Genomic DNA, 22,622 nt, shown 5'->3' on the forward strand with positions numbered 1-22,622 from the left:
CTGGTATAATTTTCAGTTAGTGGCTTTTTTTTTTTAACTTGCTCACTTGTTTGGTTTGGTTTTTAATGAACCAACCCGACACCTACTGAGGACCAGTGAGACCAATATAAATACCAGTATAATATTCCTCTTCCTATACACACACCTTTATACTGTTCTAGTCTCTGTGTGTAATTTGTGTGTCTCAACGAGTTCTTAGGGCTTCAGCAAGCAAAGCTGCTAGAAGAAGTGACCCAATAGCCTTGATAAAGGATGAGATGAATCTGAAACAGGAGTGGAAAGATGCAATCTGGGATAACTGTGTGTTTTTCCCCACCTTGCCCCCACTGGAGCCTGATTCTGTCCCCATCTCAGCTGGGGACAAAGGTAAGGTTGCCAGCTGTGAATCTGTTCCAGGAGGTTTCCAGAACACCAACGTGCCCACGACACAACACAAACGTGCCCGTGTGCTTGCGTATATCAGTTATGGATTATAGGGCGTAGACTTTACATCAGGAAGGAAAAGGCACGTTACTATTATGTTTTAAAAACCCACTGGACTACTGTATAAATTGGAGTCAACGTTTAATATTTATTTTAATAAATGCCCTATCATTTGTCTCCCAGGTGACTCTCAGTAGTCTCCTGGAGATTTATATTTGATTCCTGGAGACTCCCTGGCAATCCAGAAGTGTTGGCAACCCTAAGAGGAGTCCGAGCATTTTGCACATCTGGACCCTTGCAACAGTTTTACATTTGACGAGATTCTCATCTGGTGTAAGTCAGCATGGTTGCATTGGTTTCCCAGCAGCTATGTTGAATTTATTTGCAGAGGCTCTTGGCCTTTCGCCTATAATGGAATCCATCTTGGTTTGCATTGCACTTAGTAAGAGATGAATCAGGACTTTGGTTTTTTTTTTCAGGTTTTTATGAGCATATAAAGAAGGCTATTGGATGCAATTACAAGGAAGCAAGCCTCTTAAACAGGAATTGATATATGCATCAGTGATAACGCAGCTCTGGCTGGAGGCATAGATGCTTATATTACTAACAAGTGATTTTGTTTGGTCACAGGTATCAGCAAATCTCTGTAGTAAGTAAATGTCCTGCCTCTGAGCTAGAAGCCAAGGGGCTGAAGGGCTTTGAAAGGCACTGCCTTTCTACTGGCACGGGCTGGTAATATGTTGTGGCAGAAAACCATTCCTGGGATAAACCCTCACTCAAATGGCCACCAAAATACATGATTAGGTTCACCCATAAGCAAAGCAGTTCACTGCATGCTTAAAGTTCAGTGTATACGGCAGTGCAGAAGGCAGAGGGGTATGGAGGAAGATTCTTTGCTCCCCTTCAACCCCTTTGCAAAACTCCTAGGGCACAAAGGGATAGGCAATGACTTTTAAAATGCCATTTAAGAGCACCTCCAACACAGGAGCTAGTGGTCCTTCTACAAGGGAGATGCACACTGTGACGGGGGCTCCCTAGACCGACTGCATCTGTGAGTAACTGCTTCCTGCAAGTTCGTCTCAGACTTACCCATAAATATAAGACCAGCGCTTTTATTTCCTGCAGAGATAAGAATGTCTCCCATCTTTACATATTCCGCATTGGAATCAATACAGCCTGCATTTCAGCAGCAGCGGGTGTGTGTTCCTGCGCTGTGCAGGATTAAAAGCAGACGCCTCCAGGAAAGTAAATAAATAAATAATTGGCAATTTCTCAGTGTCTTCCTGCTGTGTGGGTAGTGGCTGAGATTGCTTAGAAATAGGTTTATTATACATGGTCTATATATAACTGCACATAATTTTATAAATATATATTATATATACACATATATATGTGTGTGTGTGTGTATATGTGTGTGTGTGTGTGTATATGAACACAAAGGAGGGCTTAGAAACATTTCCTGCCATTTGCACCTCACCATCGCTTTCTTAATGTCCGCCTTTATTGTTTAAGAATTAAATTTTCTCAGTCTCTCTGCTTTTTCATCAGTGCTTAAACTGCTGCAGCCCGTGGAGGCAGTTCAGTTGCTGAAGCCCCAACTTCAGAGCCAAGAATAGAAGAGGATGGACATTTGCAGAGATTTTTCTGCCCCACCACCATTTCACCTCCAAATTCTCCTTTTGGAGGAAAGTAATTTAAAAGAATCTGAGTGGAAAAAAAAAGTGTTTAGGCCAGCTCTCTGGTTACTCAATAATTAACGTGAAATAACGTTGACTAAGATGTTGTTAATTCTTCCCAAATATATTTCCCATTGAAATTTTGTCAAAATGCTGATGTTTTAAATAGTTCAACCAGCTCCAGTAAGAAACCTTCCAGATTCAGATCCCATTGGGCATCAGCTCAGCTCTTTATCATTCTGAGCTTCTGTGCCAGGTAAAGCAGTAGGGACTCCAGGAAAGGGCCTTTTGGACCCTAAGTAAGGGTCCAAAAGGGCCTTTTAGCCCCCCAGGAAAGGGCCTGAACAAACCTCCAAGTTTTGCGTTTGGACATTTCTAGAGATATCCCACCTTTGAGCCCATCCCACACTAATTCTCCCCATGCTGCCGCATGTGCCTAGGCTGTTTGGAAAATCTGGCCATGTCTTTTCATGTCCAAAAAGCATCTGGGGGGTCCAGCTGAGATGCAAACCTCATTGCACCTACCACTGTTAAGGGTCATTGCTGCTGTGAAGAGCTTGCAGTCTAAATAAGACAAGTAGGCAAAGGGTACACCTTGCTCCAGATTACAGGTAAAGCTAGGAACTGAACCCCTGTCACTGGCACCCAAGTCCATCCAACATCCCCCAGGAGCTCTGTACAGGCCCTCTCCCTACTCCCATACAAAGATCCCTTGACTTCAGTGGACCACGATGGCAAACCAGGGGTCTGTTCAGGTGAAGCTTATTGGAGGACACTAGTAGCATGCAATGTATAACGGAGCGGCAGTTGCAGCTATCTTTAAGCTGTTCTTGCCAGTGCTTGACATGTCCTAGCTTACTCTTTTTCCGTTGCTTAAGCTATCTCAGCCCTCTCTCCATCAGAACCAGAGCAACATCTTAGGGAAAGCACCATTATTTGAAAGGATTAGGCCTTAAAGAATGTGCATGGGACTTAAGAAGCATTGAAGCACAGTGGGTGATACCAACAGCATCTGTGATCTAAGGAGTGCTCAGAAATGCAGAGAGGAATGCGCGGCTGCTGCGGTGGGTTATGTGGAATGTCAGAGGGATATGTGGGTGCTACAGGGTACCGGCGGCGACGGCAAAAATGTCTAGGTGCCTGCCAAGATATGCACCGGACAGTGTAAATCCCACAGGTGACGTGCTGGGAAAGAGGGAAGTAGATGGGTGCAAGAATGAAAACACAGATTAAGCTACCAGCATGTTTTGCTCTCAGTGCTGAAGTATCTGTCTCATGCTGTTCTCCTCTTAATCTGTCACTTGCAGTTAATAGCCGATCAGAGCAGCACTTTAATGAGTCAGCCAGATTGTTTGCATAAACAGTTGTTAGGCTGATGTAACCAACAGCACTTCGATACTGAATTCTCCTTGTATGACTTAAACCTCCATTTTTTCCCGGGTTTGCTCTTGGCCGGAGGGACACTGAGACTGCATCGGCAAATTTTGGTTTCTATTTAAGTAAGCGCCGGGCTCCTCTCCCTCCTCCCCCACCCTGTATGTTAAATCTTGATGCTAACACACTCCGGGATGTGACTTCAGGTGTAATAATTCACAGCTAGAGCTTTGTCTGAGTACTGCCTTTTGCAAGTAGGTGTGAATTATGAAGCTCGGCTTCTCACCTTGGAGTGCCTTTATCAAGATTATAATAATACAAGCAGTGCAAGAAAAGGTAAGCGCGGGGCATAATTTAGGAGATTACAATTCTGCTGTTTTGCAGTGTGCACTGACATAGTTGCAGCTCAGGTGTGTCCCTTGCAACAGCTTTCAGGCCCTTTAAACAAAGGTAATGGATCAGTTTGAACAAGAACATGGCTGTGGGCTCATTACATTTAAGGATACCAACCAGTTCGAGGCTCCGGCCTCTTCACGTTCTGACCCAGCGTTGAAGTCGCCTTATTGATAACAACTGTCCAGTTATTCAATGCCTTTTGAGAGATTTCAAAACCATCTATACAAGGCATGATTAACCCTCCCACCCCTGTGTGAGGCAGGTCATTGGGAATGTAACCCAGGACTCGACTTGCAGTCCCCTGCTCTAACAAGGCAGAATGCCACATGCATGGAAGATGCCATGCTTGAAAAATGGACCATCGATCCCCTCTTGTTGGGTGATGCTGTTCCAGCTTTGTATAAATTGAGCCCTGTTACTGCATTTTCCGATGAGGAAGCCCAGGCACAGGGAAGACGAGTGATCGTACAAGAACATAACCTAAACCTCCTGCCTTCAAATCAGGTGTCCTGCTCAATCCAGACAGTAATATTCACCTTGCTGTTGGGTGCTCATCCCAGCACTGAGGATACAGTACTATAAGTCTAGGTCCTCGCTAATCATAACTGTTCACGGTGCCAGGCATTGTTCAGTAGAGTCGGCTTGCAAGTCCTGATCACCCGGCCAAACTACAGCTTCGCAGGCTGTAGTGAAGCTATAGTCCCCGCATCTCAAATTCTCCTTGTGTTTTGAACTAGGCGTTCCAGTCTGAAGCTGTCCTACAAAGCTGCTGTCTGCTGCTAAAGACAGACCACGTTCCATCATAGAAATGCTAGCATTTCATTGTTAAGAGAGCTTGTCATCTCTCAGTTAATTCAGTAGGGTCTGGGACAGAAGCTCCATAAACCAGTTTGACCTAAATCAGTGAAGTCTGATACTGCCTCCAACTACATTTATCATAAACTGGCTCTGGCCAGTTTGAAAGCGGTTTATGGGCACTGAACTTCTGTTCCGCTGCAGGTTTAAACCAGTTTCCTGTCACTTAAACTGATTGACATACAATTTCAGTCCCTAGCCTACGAGGCTTTCCACTGTTTTCAGAAAGAATGAGAAGGAAGGCTTCCCGATATCCTGTTCTGGCCATTTATTTTGGAAGCCTCTAGGATTAAAAGAAATGCTGTAAAAACAAGAAATCCATAGGAGGAGGAAGTGGGACGTAATGAGTTGATGAGGCTTCTTGCAGCTGTTCATTGGACATTTGGACGTTACTCAGAGAAGTCGGATGAGTCAAATTGTGGTGAAACTGTAGTGCGCAGCTGTCTCCATCAGAATCCCGGGATAAGAAAATTAATACAACTTGTCTAGGTGTGAAAGCAAGCATAATGACTGGCTTGACTTTTGCAAAGCAACTCACAAGGTCAATGCTATATGTGATTTACCTCCAGAGAACGTCAAAAATCACTCACACATGACTTGGCAAGATTTTACCTTCATCAAAATTCACTCTCACTGCTTGTTGTCTTCATCCTGTGAGACACTCAGGACTCCAGTGACTGAAGTCTGTCTCATCGAACTGTCAAGCATGTAGAGCCAAAATTTCCAGTGTTGCCTCCTGGGTGCTTCCATCTTTATATGCCCAGTTTGCAGCCTCTATGTCCTCCTGCTTTCCAGAGCTGCTGAGTGCCTGAAATATCCATTGACTTTAAATGGAGTTCAGAGAGCCCAAGGAGTGTCAGATCATGTGCTCAACCACTGACATGCCTATAAAGAAAGAAAGAAAAAAATCAATGGCTACAACTTGAAAATGCTGGCTGTAACGATGCATTAATGTCATAAATTTAAACAAATGGAAATCCTGACCATCAACTGAAATTCTTAAGGTCTTCATTTCTTAAAGCAAATCCCTTGGTGCTAACAGTCCCAGAGAAGAAATCACCCATGCCCTGATCGTGTGTGAATTTGTTCTTCGCTAGGGACAGTCGAATATTTGCCAGCATTTTTTTTTTTTTTTTTGCATGGGAAAACTAGCTTATTGACGGATATTGTGAGAAATGTGTTCTCAGCTTTTCTTCAGTTGTCAGGTTGTTCACCAGGAACCTAAAAACTAATTTTTCCTTCTCAAATCCCAACAGGCTTCGCTTTAAAGTCAAAATGTATTGTTTTTCAATGAAAAATTGACATTTGGAAATTCACCATGCTCTGACCTGCATTATTGTTGATTCTTCTGAAAATGAAATAGAGCGGTAGCACAGGAGCAGCCTTTCCCTGTTCCCAATCAGCTGCTTGTTGAGACGAGGAAAAAAAGCTGGAACGAAGGAGAAGGGAGATTTGCAGGGCTCGCCCAAGGGTGAGACGAGATGGACTGATGGAGACTTCCAAACTGCAACGAGTGTCTGAACCATTCACAGGGCTTTTATGTGATTCCTGGATAAAAATAAAAAGCCACCTTGGCCAGGAAACCAATTAATACATTTTCTACCTCTCTATGGATGCAAGATAAGTATCATGTGGTGTCCTAGGAGGATTTCAGTGTGGCGCTTTTTTTTTTTTTTAAATATATACTTTGGGGGTTTTATTTAAGTATTTTCTAAATAGGAATCTGATCCAGCTCCCATTGAAGTAAATGGAAAGACACTCAAGATAGGCAGAGACATGAGGAACAACCCCATAGGGGCTTAGGGGCTCTAGTTCTGTGAGTGGCAGGCCTATCCACCCGGGAGCCAACGTACCTGCCAGCTGCCTACTCGGAAAACACATTGGCGTCGCTAAATCTGTTCTTTGCTGAAAATGTTTGCCTGGCTCGGCCTGTTTTCAGGAGCCCCGCTCCCAGAGGCTGAGGTCACTAAAGCATTTATCTGCAATGTTCCCATTGTCACTGTACATCACACATACATCCTGAAAGGGGTGCCCATGCATTGTGCAGGGGCAGATCCACAGCCCCATGTACTCTATTGGCCTTGATGAAGCTCTTCTGCCTCTGTTTTCAGAGGTGCTGAACCCTTTCACCCTTCTAAGACTTCAAGACCCATGCTGAACATCAGCATGCCTATGGGGACACACCAGCAGAAGTAGGGCTCTCTTGAATCTCTGGGGTTTACAATAGGCAGGGTAGGATTGCACCTTAGAGACTAACTCAGAGAATTGCAGCAGGCAAACTTTCCGGTCCCTTTACAGAGTTCCGCCTCAATGCCTCTTTATTGAAAATGTATTTTTTTCCCCTTTTTATTACCCTGGGAAAGGTTTTTTTGCTCTCTTTTTTTAAAATCCATTATTAATGATGTTTATTGGGATGAGCTAAGAACAGGGTCCCATTTAATCTAGTGCTGAGCAAAACTCAGAGCACTAGAAACCTTTCTGGTGTCCTGCAGAGGAAGGCATGTGTCCTCCTTTTCTGCTGCCAGACTCTTTCATTTTAAAGGTAAAGACAAGTCAGTTCTTTGCTGCTCCTTGTCCCCTGAAGTATTATACCCATACACTTCTTTGATATCAATCTTCTTAAACTTAATTGAGAGAGAATGGCTCCTTTCTAACCGCCTTCCTCCACCTTTGCCTTCATTATTTCAATTATTCTATTTTACAGTTTCAATAATGGCATTTCAAAGTGTTTTCAGGAGGTTATTTCATGTTTGTGCTTACAAGATAGATGCAAGGTGCTAAAGCTCTGAAACATCCCCCCCCATCTCAAATACTCACATGCTGGCATTACTGTGATTAAAAGGTGCACCCCATTACTGCCTACAGGCTTCTGTGAAGACTGCTGAGACCACATGCACAGATACATTTGGAAAGACAGTATCTGTCCAAGAGTTTATGATCTAAATAGGCAAAGAAATGGAAGGGGAAACAGAGGCACGCTCAGGTCAAGGGCACACAATCAGTGACAAAACACAGTTCTCTTGATTCCCAAGCCAGTTCCCTAAACAATAGATAACACAGCACTAGCCAGCAAGCTGTACTCCTCTCTTATGCCTGCAGAATTGCATTTTTTTTTTCCTTTTATACTGGCCTGCATATGTGCTGCTGCTAAAATACTCCCAGGAAGTGTGAATTTTTTTTTTTTTTTTTAAACTTCCTTGCAAACTATGAAAAATGGTATTCCTTCAAGGTGACGTGGTTGTTAGCAGCTGTGATCTTCCAAAAAGCCCGAAGGGGATTAGGTGTCTAGGCCTCCAGTTCAAAAGTGATTGTATCACAACCAGTTTTCCTGCCATCCCAGAGTTGGTAAAGGCTGTCGTCCTTCTCATGAGTGCGTTGCAGCATACATCTGGAGTTAAAAATTTGAGAGGGGCAGGATGCTTGGGGAGAAGAGGCTGATGTGTTTGCCAGGTAATCAGGATAAGCTGATGCTCGTTATAAAAGGGATGAACTGGTTTAACTGTAATCCTCCAGTAAAATGTAAACACCTGGGAAGGAGGTGTGGCTTGACTCTCTTTATATAGAGGCAGAGCAAACAGGCTCCCTTTTCTTAGTATTAGATGGAGCAGGAGAGATTTCTGGCTTTTCTGGGAACAGGCTACAGGGGAGGCTGCAGCATCCGTTGTCCTAAAGCTGTCAAGAAAAGTCCCTATATACATGGGGCTTTTCAGAGGCAGGGGAGTGGGGAATGGCAGAATGGCTGCCTTGCTACAGGATTCCCCCAAGGGAGCTCTTATCCTTTGGACTTATACTTATTTTCTACAAACAAGGAAGCTGCTAAGGATACACTCACCCCAGTCCTAACACAGGCCAGCTAAACCTTTATGAAAATTAATATTGGAGGGCTTGATCCTAGCTGCAGACCAGCAGTGCTTGTCTGAGCATCTCTATAGAGCAAAGAGGTGGGCTTCTGAGGCCCCTCTCTGTATCAGGCTGAAACCTTTGAAATACACGGTTCTCACACTGGGAGATCTTACAAGAGGATTAAGATACTTTTGTGGCATATTATATGGAAAGAAACACTATTCCCTATCATATAAAGGTATTGAGAAGAAACTACTTGCAAGCACACTGGATAGTAGCATAGTGTTTCCCAACATAGCATTAAGGCTGCTTTGTCTGCTCTTCCTGTCTCCCACTTCTAATGCTCTCAAGCCCATTCAGTTCAATAGGAACTGGATGGGGCTTTGTAAGGCTGGCTCCTGGGGCCACGCTGTTGCTATATCTTTGCTTTCAGCTGTATGCACTTTAAAAACTTGGGCAACTTGGGATCCTCTAAATCGTAGCCGCCTCTGCGGAATGGGATGGAAGCTAGTAAGCATCTAATAGAGTAACTTGGGTTACTTTCTGGTTGCTTTAGATGGTTATACCTGAAATGGCTAAAACCACTGTCCGAGAGGTTTTTATTAATTATATTGTTTCAGAGCCTTGTCTTTATGTAACAGGATTCATGTCAGGTGCATGTTTATTTAGAGAGGGTTCTGCAGCAAAAAATAAAAATAAAAAAAGAAAGTCATTTCAAAACTAAAACTTGGGCATTTTTGCTCAAACACATATAGAAGGTAGGGGTGGAGTTTTGTGGGGGTTTTGCCTGCTTATTCTTAGCTAGTCCCTTTGAAGAAAGAGGTCAGGGTCTGAGAGAGAAGCTGTCCAGAGAGCTCTGGGTTCCAGGACGGCCTTAGTTGTCTTCCTACCTGTGCTGATGGTTTAGCTTTGGGCGAGTCTTTCATCACTTTGTGCCTCAATCTGTGAAATGGGAATGCCTGTGAGATTAGTTAACATTTATAAAGAGCCTCCATGTAAAGTGCAAAGTTCTGCCTGCCATTTCCTTTAAATACATGATCCAGACCTGCACGTTTAATGAGATTTCTGCACACTTCTAAGAGAGTACAGGAGGGAAGAACAGGTTTAGCATAACATGAAATTTTCCATGGCTAAAATATAATTAGCCCTGATTTTTGAGGGAGATTTTTCTTTAATTTGGAGGTTGAAGTTTGGAAAGCAATTACTTAGACACAGCAAGTGGCAAATATCCCAGGAACAGGCTCTCTGCAAGACTTTTGGTGCCTCTAAGATGGGACAGAGGTAGAAAAACATGACACTTTCTTCATGCTATCTTAACACTTGTGGAGACTGAGCTTGCATCATTTAAGTCAGTGGGGAATGGTGCTTTCTACAATATTAGGATGGGGTCTCTGGATGCTATTCAGAAAGTGGAAGGGGCAGGATGCCTGTAATTTGAATTAGGAAACCAAAAAAGCAAAAGGATACCCATTTAAAGATCTTCACAGAGTTCTGTCTTAGGGTGATGTACTGGCAGCCATCCATCATATCTATACCTGGCAGTAATTAGTGGCACAATAAGGTCCATAATTGACTTGAATAGTCTTATTCTTTCCCTCCATGGTTGGGGTACGAGTAACTTTGCTTACAGTAGTTCCGATCTGGAAAAGGCTGCATATCTGTGCAGTAATCGTTTTGATTTCATTCTAGTTTGCCCAGCTTTACAATTTAAGATGCTCATCTTTGTATTGTTATTCTGGATCCAGGTGTGCAGTGAATTAGCTATCTTTACAACCCATAAATGGGAGCACCTGTATCCCAAAGTAATGTATGTTGGAACAGAGCATTTTGGAAACACCTGTATTTTTCCCCAATTGTTTGACAAGCACTACAATTTAAATCACTTGAACTTGTAATTAAAACCAATCCTGCCAGCTAACCCCAAATACCCTTGGATCAATTCAATTATTTTCACTGAATTTGATTTAACTTTTCTCCCAAAAAGACATTCATTATTAATAAAAATGCACTTAAAGATTTCACAGCAATCCGATGCCCACAAGCATATGAGGTAGCTGAAGATTTATTTCCACGCTATAGAAAAGAGCAAAGGCTTCTCCTCAAAATACTGTTTGATAAGTAGAATTGCATTTTATTTTAACAGTGTGAGGGGAAAATTATGTAAACACGATGTTTGAATAGTTGCAACTCAAACTGGTTATAGAATAGCATCTGCTTCAACACAAATATTTTTTCCATTGGTTGTAAAAATATAAAATTAGCTTTCATTAGCTTTTCCTTTTATTAATTGTTTTCAAACTCCCAAAAACCCATTTATTGCAAAGCCACACCAGTCTCCTTGAAAGAAACCCATTTTTGTCCTCTTAAGAACAAAGCACAAGACGGGAAGAAGTCTCTCAAGCAGTCACGTCTAATCTCCCTGTCTTCGACTCCCCTATGGTATGTCACAGTATGTCTTAGGTCTTTAATGTATGTCTTTGGTTATGGTGTACGAGGCTGGAGTAGACACAGGCACTACCAATATTCTGCCACTTGAATGGCAAAGATTAATTAATTGCTACATGATCACATAATCTCAAGGAGAAGACCATGCCCTGTGCTACAGAGAAAGGCAAAACTCTCTGCAGTCCTTGCCAATCTGACCTAGGGGGAAATTCATTCCTGAACCCTGGTGACTGGTTTGTTCCTGAGTAGAAGACCAAGACCCAATAGTAAATTTTAGCCAAAGCCCACTGCTTTAGGGAAGGCAAAGGAAGAAACCAGCCCAGAACCCCATAAAACATTCATGAAGCAAAAAATCCTTCCAAGCCCCGATAGGCAAGAAGCCCTGAAGTATAGGATTGAACAGACATCTTTTTTGAAATTTAGTGAACAGACCTGTACGCAGTATTCTACACGGGGTCTTGCCAGTGCTCAGTAGTTAACAGACATTGCTGCTAAACCTGTACAAAGCAATACCTAGAATCGCACTAGCCTTGAGTGGCTCACGTCATGGACACCCTACAGCTGAGCTGTAGACTCAGATCTCTCTTCTTCTATTGCATCCCATCTTACAGGCAAAGTTCTTGCTATTGGTCCCTCCGTACCCAACTTTGCACCTTGTGCCGTTAAATTACATAGTTTTCCATTCCACCAAGTTGTGGAAATCATCTGGTCCTCTTCCATGTGGGCAATGCCTGCAGCTCAGCATTATAAATTTTGTAAGTACCTATCTAGTTTCTGCACCAAAGTCGCTAATGAAAATGGTATGCGAGATGCTGAGACCAACCTTGAGAAACACTTGATGTTTCCAGTCTGGCAACTTGGCTTTCCACGTAGTCCACTCTAGTTTCGCTTTTAAGCCAGCTCCGTATCCACTTCATGAGTGATCCCCCATCCCTTCCTGTTTGGCTAATGATTTTTTATGACGCATAGTGGGAAAAGCTTTGCTCGGGTCTAGATAGTTCACGTCTACTGCATTGCTCTCACTTCTGAAGTCAGTTATCCTGTCGTAAGAGGATGGCGGATTGGCCTGATGCGACGTTCCAGGGATAAAGCCATGTTGGGTCTTGTCCTGTTTTCTGTTTACTTCCGTATCTTGGATTATTTTTGAACAGATGGAGCCCAGCTTTGCATTGTTGACAAGTGTGTTTTCAAATAAAAAGGTTGTTTTTTTTGTAGCAGTTTCCCTTTAATATATTGTAGATCTGCCAGCTGCATCCCTTCCTGCTCTTGCTCATTTGGAGAGCGGAGTAGGCACTGCAGTATTGTTATATGCACTGGCTTAGTGTTTTGTGCGGTGCTGTCATGGACTATCTCCGATAGGCCATTGGAAGCAACAGCAGCAATTGTCCACCATAGGTTGTCACTTAGTTTCATCCTGAAGGAGTGTCATGGAAATTTAAGGAGTGTTAAGGAAGATGAGAGAGAGATTTCTGTTCTTCACCCAGCCAAATACAGCCAGATGCATCAGACAGGTGCGATGTTAAACCTTATTATAAGATCCTGGCACCTAGCAAGCTCGTGCTTGGTCTACCCATTGTTTTCTGAGTTTGCCAAAGGCAGATCAAATTAGTTTTTGGTTGCTTCATCTAAATATTCTGGCTGGTGCATGCGTTGGTCCTCGACTGTGATCAAATTAATAACAACCTCTAGCAGTGGACTGAGTAATGAGTGCTCTGCACCTGTGACAATCGAAACACTTTTATACAGGTGCCTAAATGTAAGTGAGGCCCTCCAGTCTAAAGATGTCTAAAACAATTCTGTTTCTTCTGGAAATTAGATCGTATTTAAAAAATACTTGCATCCCTTTGTCCTTTCTGTTCCATTACCTCAAGGTATTTCACATGGAAAAATGCAGTTTTTGCTGCTTTCGGAGCTCAAATATGAGACGTGCTAGGTTTAAAATTTAAAAAAACCCAAAAGCCCTTCAACGCTTCCTCTCTGCTCTCCCAACCCTCTTGGCCACCTACCCTCTTTCTCCTTGTTTGACTTTGCCCTAGTTAATATTCCAACAGGTGTTTCCTTTTTAAGAGGAATTTTTTAGGTCGATGTCTCAAGAGGCCTTCTGCATAATAACAGCATACGCACTATGTGGCAGCTGGAATGAGAGAGAGCTTTATTTCCTTAACCCCACTGTTTCCCTTTCTTCAGAGGGACAAAGGGTCACAATTTTCAGTCTTTGCTGCCACTTTCTCTTCTGGTGAGACCCACTTGGGCCATCATATCAGAAAATTCCTGCTGGGACCATGATATTAGGGAGGAGCTGGGAACAGAAAGCTGCTTCTTTCTGAAGCCATCTGCAAAGCATCTCAGCTTCTGAGTCTTATTTCCTTATGAAGAGGCTATTTGAAAACAGCCATAAAGTTGGGTTTGTATTTTAAATTAAAGCAGCTTTCAAAAAATAAAGGAATAAGTGGGTGTTTCCCACATTCTGATACTAAAAGAAATGCATCAGAATGGCATGCAGGACTGAAGGCCAACAGGAATCTCCCATTAGTTCCACTAACCCTTGGATGGATAAGCGGGTTGTGGGACTTCCTAGCATCCCCCTTTCTCCGGATGCTTCTGCATCCTTACCCGAGACTGAGTGACCATTTTATATTCGGAAAGTGCATCTGAGGTACAACATTTTATATCCAGAAAGTGCAACGTTTTGCTTGCAGGACAAATAATTTGGTCAGGGATATGACCAGAATGGGGGGCAGTTGGGGCTTCATCCCAGAGGGTCACAATCCAAAGCATCAGGAGGGCACAAGATTGGGAATGGATAAGGTGCAGATTGGAGGAGCAAGCAAGTCAAGCGGTCCCCCTTGGTGATTAGGGTGTTTGGCTTAAGTGTCTGTAGCTATAAGGGACTGGGACAGGGGTGATCACCGAACTAGAGCCACGTGCCAGGTGCCGACTGACAGAAGACAAGGCTCTGAACTAGAGTCAGGAGCTGGAAATCTGGAGCAGAGGGGGCCAGGCTGGAGTCCAGAACAAGGAGCCGGCAGGCAGGAACCAGGAACAAGAATGAAGCTGGGAAGCCAAGAAGCAGGACCCAGGAAATGGAAAATTAGGAACCAACAAGCAGCACCCAGGAGTCAGATAGAGGCATCTGTCCTGGTGAGCAGCTTGCAGATGCATTGAAGAACTGCTGCTTGGAAGCAGGCATCCATGCCCAAGTAGGCAACTGGGGCCAGATGGAAGTAGTTAGTCCGCTGGCAGCCAGAACCACTCAGACAACTGAGGCCAGCTGGGGGCAATTTAGCCTGCCTACTACCCCAACTCCCAACACATTTAAAATAAATGTTAGGGGAATATGACAGCCCCTATCTCTCTTGCAAACGCTATATCTAATCCCCATTTCATACAACACAAGTTAAATGTTGTTCCATATGGTCCATGTGCGCCATACAGTTGTCAGGCTGTGATAATAACTTTCAGGAGAGGCAGATTTAATGCTTGTTTGGTGCATTCCCCATCCTAAAACCTAGGGAAGAAAATAGCAAGGCAAAGTTTTAAAAACTTGACTTTGTTTGGAGATGAATGGGATTGCCAAGATGCCAAATCCAACCCTGCTGAAAGGAAACACTTTCTCACATGAAATGCAGTTAACTGGTGGAACTCATCGCCTCCTGATGCTGAGGCCAACAGCTGAGTCGGATGTAACACTTTCAAAAATAGCTGGAGCCATATTCATAAATTAGGGTGCAATATAAACCTATACGTTTCAAGTAAAAAAAAAAAAAGCAACCTGTAACTACCGTGCTTAAGAGGAAGCTTTTCCTGGGTGCAGGATATCACACTAGCAGGGTGTCATCCACATTTTTCCAAAGCATCTGGTGCATACAGCTGTTGGTACTTGATTACTCGAATAGATGACCCATTTCTGTCAATCTAGCATGGCAATGTTTAGTCTTTGTGCTCTAGAAATGGATAGAGCTAGTGTTAGGGAGACTCAAAAGACTATTGTTGATTCATTTTGTGGGGAGTGCCTAAGAACCTCGAGCCTGTCTTAGGACTGTGCTGTGTAGGACCATATACAAAATAAATCCTTTAATGATTGTTCCTGCTTAATAGAAACCAGTCTAGGAATTAGATAATATGCAATACATGAATAAACTGGCAAGCACTGGAATGGGAGTAGAAGAGCAAATGAGAACAAGTTAGAAGCAATATCATATCCCAGTAGTCAACACGACGAGCAGACGTTTTATTCATGATGATGACGTTGGCACTGCCTTTTCTGCACAAAGCCACCTTAAGAGACAATGGTTAAGTTCACCCCTCTGAAGAGGTGCCAGCACAAATCCTATGTACCCCTTAATCTATGTTTTGATGGCTTAAATACATTTTAAGTGATGCAAGAACCAGCCTTGGAGTTTGCACAAGGGTGAATGTTGCTCAGTGGGAGAGAATCGCTCTTAAACTGTTTTCTGCAAGGAAAAATACTGAGGAGTTACCTGCCTGATCTAGAGCTGCTGTCAAGTCTTTTAAAATTTCCAGACATGTGTCCTCCTCCCTGAGTTTATTCAAAACACATTTTGGATACATCTGGGAATATTATTAGTAACTGATGAACAAGTCTGCACAACTTCATGTTCAGAATAAGTAGCAGGAAGAATAATGAATCCTGAGCCACAAAGAACCTTTTAATACTTGCCTATAGAAGTGAAACAATCATCCTCATTATACAGAATAGCAGGAAAGGGGAGCAAAGGGAACCCTCTTGTGGCTAAGGCATGAGACTCGGGTTCAGGAGACCTGGGAACTGAATCCACTTCTGTCACAGATTTTCTATGAGAATCTCTCACTTCACATTTTCTCCAGCCTTCAGTGCCCTTTCTATAAAACAGGCTTGTGTTACAGGGCTTGTGCCTTGCTTTCAGTGGATCCTCCAACTCTGACAGGGAATTCTAGTCACAAGTGTGCGTGTGTGTGTGCATATCTATCTATCTACCTATCTATCTATAGACAGATATCTATGCACACACATATGTGTGTGTATGCACATATATATGCACACACACACACACATTTGTGTGTGTGTATATTGGCAGGTATGATGTTGGAGGTATTGGTGCCTATAAACCACCTCCGGTTCATATGACAATTTTTTATCCGTAAGGAATTAGATCTTGAAAGGAAAACATGGGGGCTTGTCACCAAACAAAAAGATTATCTTGCTAACAAAAGAGCCAATGAAGTAGCCAGGGCATTTTGTGTATCCAATCCTTGATAGAAAAGCACATCTAGAGAATGAGGCGGAGAGGAAGGAATATATTGATGGACTGTGGAGGATGTCTATATAGAAAAGATTCTTGGGGGGAAAAAAAATCTCCGACTCAAATAGCAAAACCCTGGCTCAGCGCTACAGTATTTTCTTCTACACCATAGCTGTAGACTACCACCTAATTATGCATTATGTATGGCAGAGAGGATAAGGAAAGAAGGATGAGAGTGCTAAAGCAATATATGCTATGAATAGATTAGATTCCTCTGTTATAACTCCATTAAAAATTGAGTGCACAGTAATGTTGTGCTATTCTTAGTGCAGATAACTTTTTAAAAGGTTAAGTCCAATACATTTGCTCACTGTTTTGGAGCTCCTGATTCTAACACAGAATGGGGTTGGGGTAGGTGACCTTAATAAGATGCTACAAATTATTGGAAATAAGATTGCAATTCTCGGAACCTTTAGTATTGATTGGTTAAGTAAATCATCTGTTAAATGGCAGTCTAATTTGAAAGCTATACATTGCACTGAATTAATAAGCAGACTGATTAAACTCTGATGTTAAAGTAACAAAACTGCTCTGATTGATTGGATACTTATAAACAAACCTGGAAGAGGAAGACAGAAATTGCCAGCTGCACTTAGGAATCCTTGTAAAATATAATATATCGGGCAAATATTAAAGATCAGGTCCTCCGAGGAACTGTAAAAATTAACACTTCTAAGATTTTTTTGTGACACAGCCAAACATGTTTCACTGCAAAATTTTCTTTCCTGTGTTAATAACCCATGAGGTTATTAAAACCAAAAGAATGATTGAACTAGACTTTACTTTTCACGGGTCCGTCTCCTTATTTACTTGTACAGTAAAAGGCAGTCACTTCCGCTTTATTTCTGGCCAGGGCTTTTTTGGATTCTCTTGGTTGTGTTTGAGTTTCTGATTCTGTGAAAGGATTTGCACATAACTTTACCTATGTGAAGAGCCCTTTTAAATTCAATATAACTGCTGTACTGAGGCTTATGTTTCCAGGATTCAACTGATAGATCATAAATGGTTCGAGACACTAATCTTACTTGTTTTGTTGAACACTGTGCATTTATGTAACAAACACAAGTAAACACCGTTTAAATTAAAAAGAAACACAGTGATTTCTTTTATCATGTAAACACTGATCATGTTTTATGGACTGTTAATTTGTGAAGGGTATGTAATGACATGCTACTGTTTCTTTTAAATGGGCTACAGGCTATGGTGCAATCACAAATGTTTTCAACATTTTGACCTATGAAAAATGTAATTGCCCAACTGATTCTATTATTTATGCTTATGTTGCATAATTACCAGCCCACCATGATGACTCGGAATAATTGACTTAATATTGATAAATAGATTAACTAATACCATAAATTATTATTTGCCAGTAAATGAATCAGCATGCTTTTTGCTTTAAGTACCACTTAAAATGAATTCATGGATCAGAGGGGGAGAGGAGGGTTAAGTTAAGAGTGGTAGGAGATAAACTGCCAAATGAGAGGACCGTCAAAATGATGTATAAGCAAGAATTCTAGGCCATATGTTTGAGTGAATTTTTGGCTCCATTAAAATCAATGGGAGTTTTGGCCTTGACTTCCATGGATCCAAGGTTTACCACTAGCTCTATGCAAAAAGGGCAATGCATCATAGAACAAATGCATTTTCTCATCTGGAGCAAAAAAGGGCAAATCTCAAGCCTGAATCCTGCTGTCTGCAAAGTCAGTGGTAAACTGGCTCTCAGCACTTCAGAATTGGGCCTTAAAGTGATAAAGGTTGTTCCAAATTATGTATGTATGTTAATAGGTGTTTTTTCCCTTATCATTTCATCGTTCAATTATACCAGTCTTGTTCTGGGGTTTATTTTATAATTTTCTTCTTCTGCAGCCATTTTATTAGCTTTAGAACTGCCTAGATGATTTATGGGACCTCAATTATTAATATATATTATACATATAAACATACTATTTCCGCCTCATTATGGCACCAGCATTTTAAACAAAAGCTAAAATTATGCACAAAAAAAATAAAATAAAATTAGAATCCATTCTTTCTTTAAAGGGATAGGAATTATAACATTAAATTACATTTATATTGCATCATATCTAATTGGCTTGCTATCAAGAGATGCTTCTCAGTACTGAAAATATCACAGGACAGCTTTTTTCCCCTCTAAAATATGTACATTGCAGGATAGAAATTTTCAGCATTTGAGCCCCAGTTCAGAACAGCTTTTAGTACACATTTAACTTTTAGCAAGCAAGTAAGACTCATTGATTACTCACTTTTACTCCAAGAATCAATTAAGAGCAAAGTTTCAGTGAACTCAAGTGGGACTCCCAGATCTCCAGTGATGCTGTGATGTATAGCCCATACTCTGAATCCATCTTAAGAGCATCACAATTCCTGCTGGAGTTCTGGGTAGACAGTTTGGTTGTCCAGCATTGAGGGGTGGAGTGATTTCAAGTAATGAACTGGTACATTTGAAAAGGAGGCATCTCCAGATAGGAAATGGCATCTCCAAGACCGTGCCAAGTAACCCCTTCTAAATCATGGAGTCCACATATTCCACTTCTGCTGCTGAAATGACATTTTTAGATAAAGGCAGGCCAGGTTCTTTGGGTAAATGCGATATCTTTTATTAGACCAACTGAGTAGTTGGTGGGGGGGAAGTTCTTAGCAAACTTTCAGGCGCAATCACCCTTCTTCTGATGGCAGTCACTTGCACTTGATTAAAGATCAGGTCCTCTAAGGAACTAAAAATGGGTGATCTGAAGATGGGTGGTCGCTCCCAAAAGCTTGCCAAGAACTTTTTTCCAATTACTCAGTTGGTCTAATAAAAGAGATCACGTCTACATCTACCCAAAGAACCTGGCTGGCCTGTGCCCTTAGACCAACACGGCTACAACCCAGCAATTTTAGATCAAGATATTCCATGTTATTCAAGGGAATTCACCCTGCAGGGCAGTCAAATGTTTAAAGATATTGCAAGTTATTTCACATGAGATTTTGTGATGCTATGTCCTGTAAAAATGTACCTTCTAAGACAATACCATTTTATGCATGTAACTAAGCTGTTGGGCCAAAGTTAAAAACCATTTTCTGTAACATGTTGGTATCACTCTTCCCCAGCTTGCCCCCCATCTCATCATTTTTCTCGCAACATGCTATCATTTCATTTTCTTTTCTGCTTTGAATTATATTTTTCATTCTAATTCTTAAAATGAACCTGTCAAAGAAATACCTACCTGCCAATATGACACCTGAATGTTATCATTGATTTTACAGTCATCTTATCTTGGTGATGTGTGTATGCTAACTCAGCTGAAAATTAATTAGAAACAATTCCATTTAAACAGTTGACCAGGAATCTTGGTGCCAATGAAAATTCACCCCCCTGGAAATATAAGTCCTCTGTTTACCCACAATGAGGGGATGCGGCATGGGTAATTGCTAAGCACGTTTCTTCCTATTATTTAGTGCTGGATTTAATGCCATAAAATTCAGATGAGATGTTTCCGTTCTCCTAGGGGAAATGGATCTGACCCATAGCTCTATTATTTTATATTACTATTAGTCATTGGGTTTTATAACGACCATAACATGCCCATGTGTTTTGGTCATTCTCTTCTTAATGCAGTTTTTAAAACTCTCCCTAGACTGATGCTGCAGCATGTCATCTGTTTCTCCATCCTTATCTACCCCTGCTCCACTCTTGAATTACAAGCAGGTTAGTTAATATTTTGATTCAGTTTGTAGCATGCATCTTCCCTCCTTAGTGGATGGTCCATATAGAGGACAAGTCTTTTCCTATTAAAAATGAACGCGATTTTTTCCTTAAGATTAACTGGTAGGGGTCTGTGTTGTGTTGTGGTGATAAAGGCCATCAGTTCAGATTTGTGCTGGGTGTCACTTACAGAACAAAGGGTGGGGAGAGGGGAGAGGACTGCCATGTCTAAACGGGGCTATAATGGGCTGGCAGGTACCTTCTAGCAGAATATTATGTTCTCCAGCGCCTCCTTAGAAACATGAACTGTTATTTTAAAGAGCTTATACTATTCACCAGAACAATAAGAAGATTCTACAGGACAAGTGTGATGGTTTATAGCCGTGCCAGACCTTGGTGGCTTTGATCCTGAAGAACAGCAAGTGTTCAGCTAATTGAGGATGCTTGATTTTGAGGTGCTTGGGCTGGGTTGTAAAGAAGCTATAAAACTCAGGTGGAAAGAGAGGCCTCTAACTAGTGTGGATGTTCAGTTGCACAAGAAAGACAGCAGTGCTGGTGACCTGAAGGGTGCTCGTTGACAAGCCAAGGAAGGTGTGTGTTGATGGGCATAATAAGGAGCCTAAGTTGACAAAGGGGATTAAAGTGAATGCTTTCTCTGGAGTGCTCTGGTTGTATACCAGCTGAGTACTGGACTACAAAGCAAGGCCATGCAGGACTGACAGGTGGTGTTGAACTGAAAACCAGTTGCCTGTAGCTGCAGGGAACAGCAAATGGCATAGCAGCAGCAGCCAGCACTATCAGGAGAACCCCAGCTATTGGATTGGAAAAGCTGGGACACCCAGGCTCCGAGGAAGAACTTGGGGGTAGAAAATAGCTTCGCTTTCAAGTTTGGTCAGAGGGCTGGTAAAAGTAAAAGATTTGAAGGGTAAAGTGTTATGTAAGGCCTTCATTTTAGCAATATTAGCAATTTTATGTAATCTTTTCCTTTTTTACCTGTACAGAGTTTATAGGAAAAACTCTCAACGCTATTTTAGATGACGTTATGGATGGCCCTCTTGGGGGGGGGGAAAGAAAGTTTCCCTGAGAATCTGCTGCTGTTGCTGCAAAAATCCTGGTTTTCTTTAAAACAAAACGAGACTAACCCACCCAAAGGAGAGAAGGAAAGAATAGCAGAGAGAAAATGCAGCTCCTGTCTCCAGGGGATGACTCTTTGGTAGCCTGCAAAGCACACTGGGATGAGTGCACCTGGGCCCCGTAGCATCTGTATAGTGCTCTCTTGGTGGGTTTTTCTATGGTGAGAACAAAACCAGGAGAATAGTTTTGGATCTTTTGAGTACTTGTGCACACCCTGTCTTGCAGCCTCACTCCTGGAATATTATGGGTACATGCTTTTAGCAGCTACTCTAAGATCCAGCAAACGTGTATCAGCACCGGGCTGTGTAAGGCCCTTGAGGTGCCCTAATGGTCACAGGCTCAAAGCAGAGTTGCAAACAGTGGAGTTGTCCTGGCCAGCTATGCTAGACTCTTTAGAGAAAAGAGAGAAATGAGAAGGGGAAGGAAAACAGAAACCTGGGTCTCATCTTCCAGTTGTTGGTGGGGATTTAACCCATGCTGGTTGAAGCAGAGACATCATAAAGTCTTCATCGTGGTCTGATGTGATAAGGAAACAGCCTAGGATCAGCACAGTGGTGTCAAAAGGGACCCGGGAGTATTGGAAGAGTATAGAAATGGTAGCCATGGCAATAAAACTCACTCCATGCATCCCATAGACAGTGCCCCTAAACAGACAACAAATTTGATGACAAAAAAAGTGATACCCTCACTCAATTAATATTAACCAGCTGAAACATGTTAGTGGCTTCATCTACATATCAACATTTCCTTTGGTTGTCATATCAATCCATGAGTTTACCATGAAACCTTAAAGACCCGTTATTACAGTTCTTTTAAATGAAACAGTTCACCCATTGCCACTGTAGTTGTGCTGACTTTCACAAGCAATTTTATGCAACAGGTTGAATTATATATAGCCACCATAGACAACTTACAGCAGTAGCCTGAGCCACTGTTCATTGCTTTCTAATATGCAATAGTACTGGTGCTTAGTTTTTCCTTCATTTGACCCCAGCTGACTTCCTGCCCCTTGGGCAGGGGGCTGGACCCAATGATCTTGCAAGGTCCCTTCCAGCCCTGACGTCTATGAAATCTTTCTGTGTGTTCAGCCTTAGTTGTTTTAGAATTAAGTCTACATTAGCATTTATATAGTCATTAGCATTTATATAGTGCATATCTATATCAATATCATCTATATCTATAATTTCAGAGCTTCAGATCACCAGAAAAAAATCCCACTAAATCATTGTGAGGAGCCAGAACAGGAAAATCAAGTCATGTGCAGAGTCCAGAATTGATGGGACTTTCTCCTTTATCTGGTACATGGTTTTCTATGTTTTTTTTACTGCTTATGGAGTCCAAGCCTCGATCAAAGTTTGTGACTTCCTCACCCACAGCAGAACAATTCTGTCTTTGACTATCAACAGAACTGTTGTCAAGAAAGATTTAAGGCAAAATCAGCTTAATCCCTCCACAGAGGTACCT

Source organism: Crocodylus siamensis, chromosome 14, assembly GCF_052110815.1.
Source record: "Crocodylus siamensis isolate JL-2025a chromosome 14, ASM5211081v1, whole genome shotgun sequence".
Classification (NCBI taxonomy): domain Eukaryota; kingdom Metazoa; phylum Chordata; order Crocodylia; family Crocodylidae; genus Crocodylus; species Crocodylus siamensis.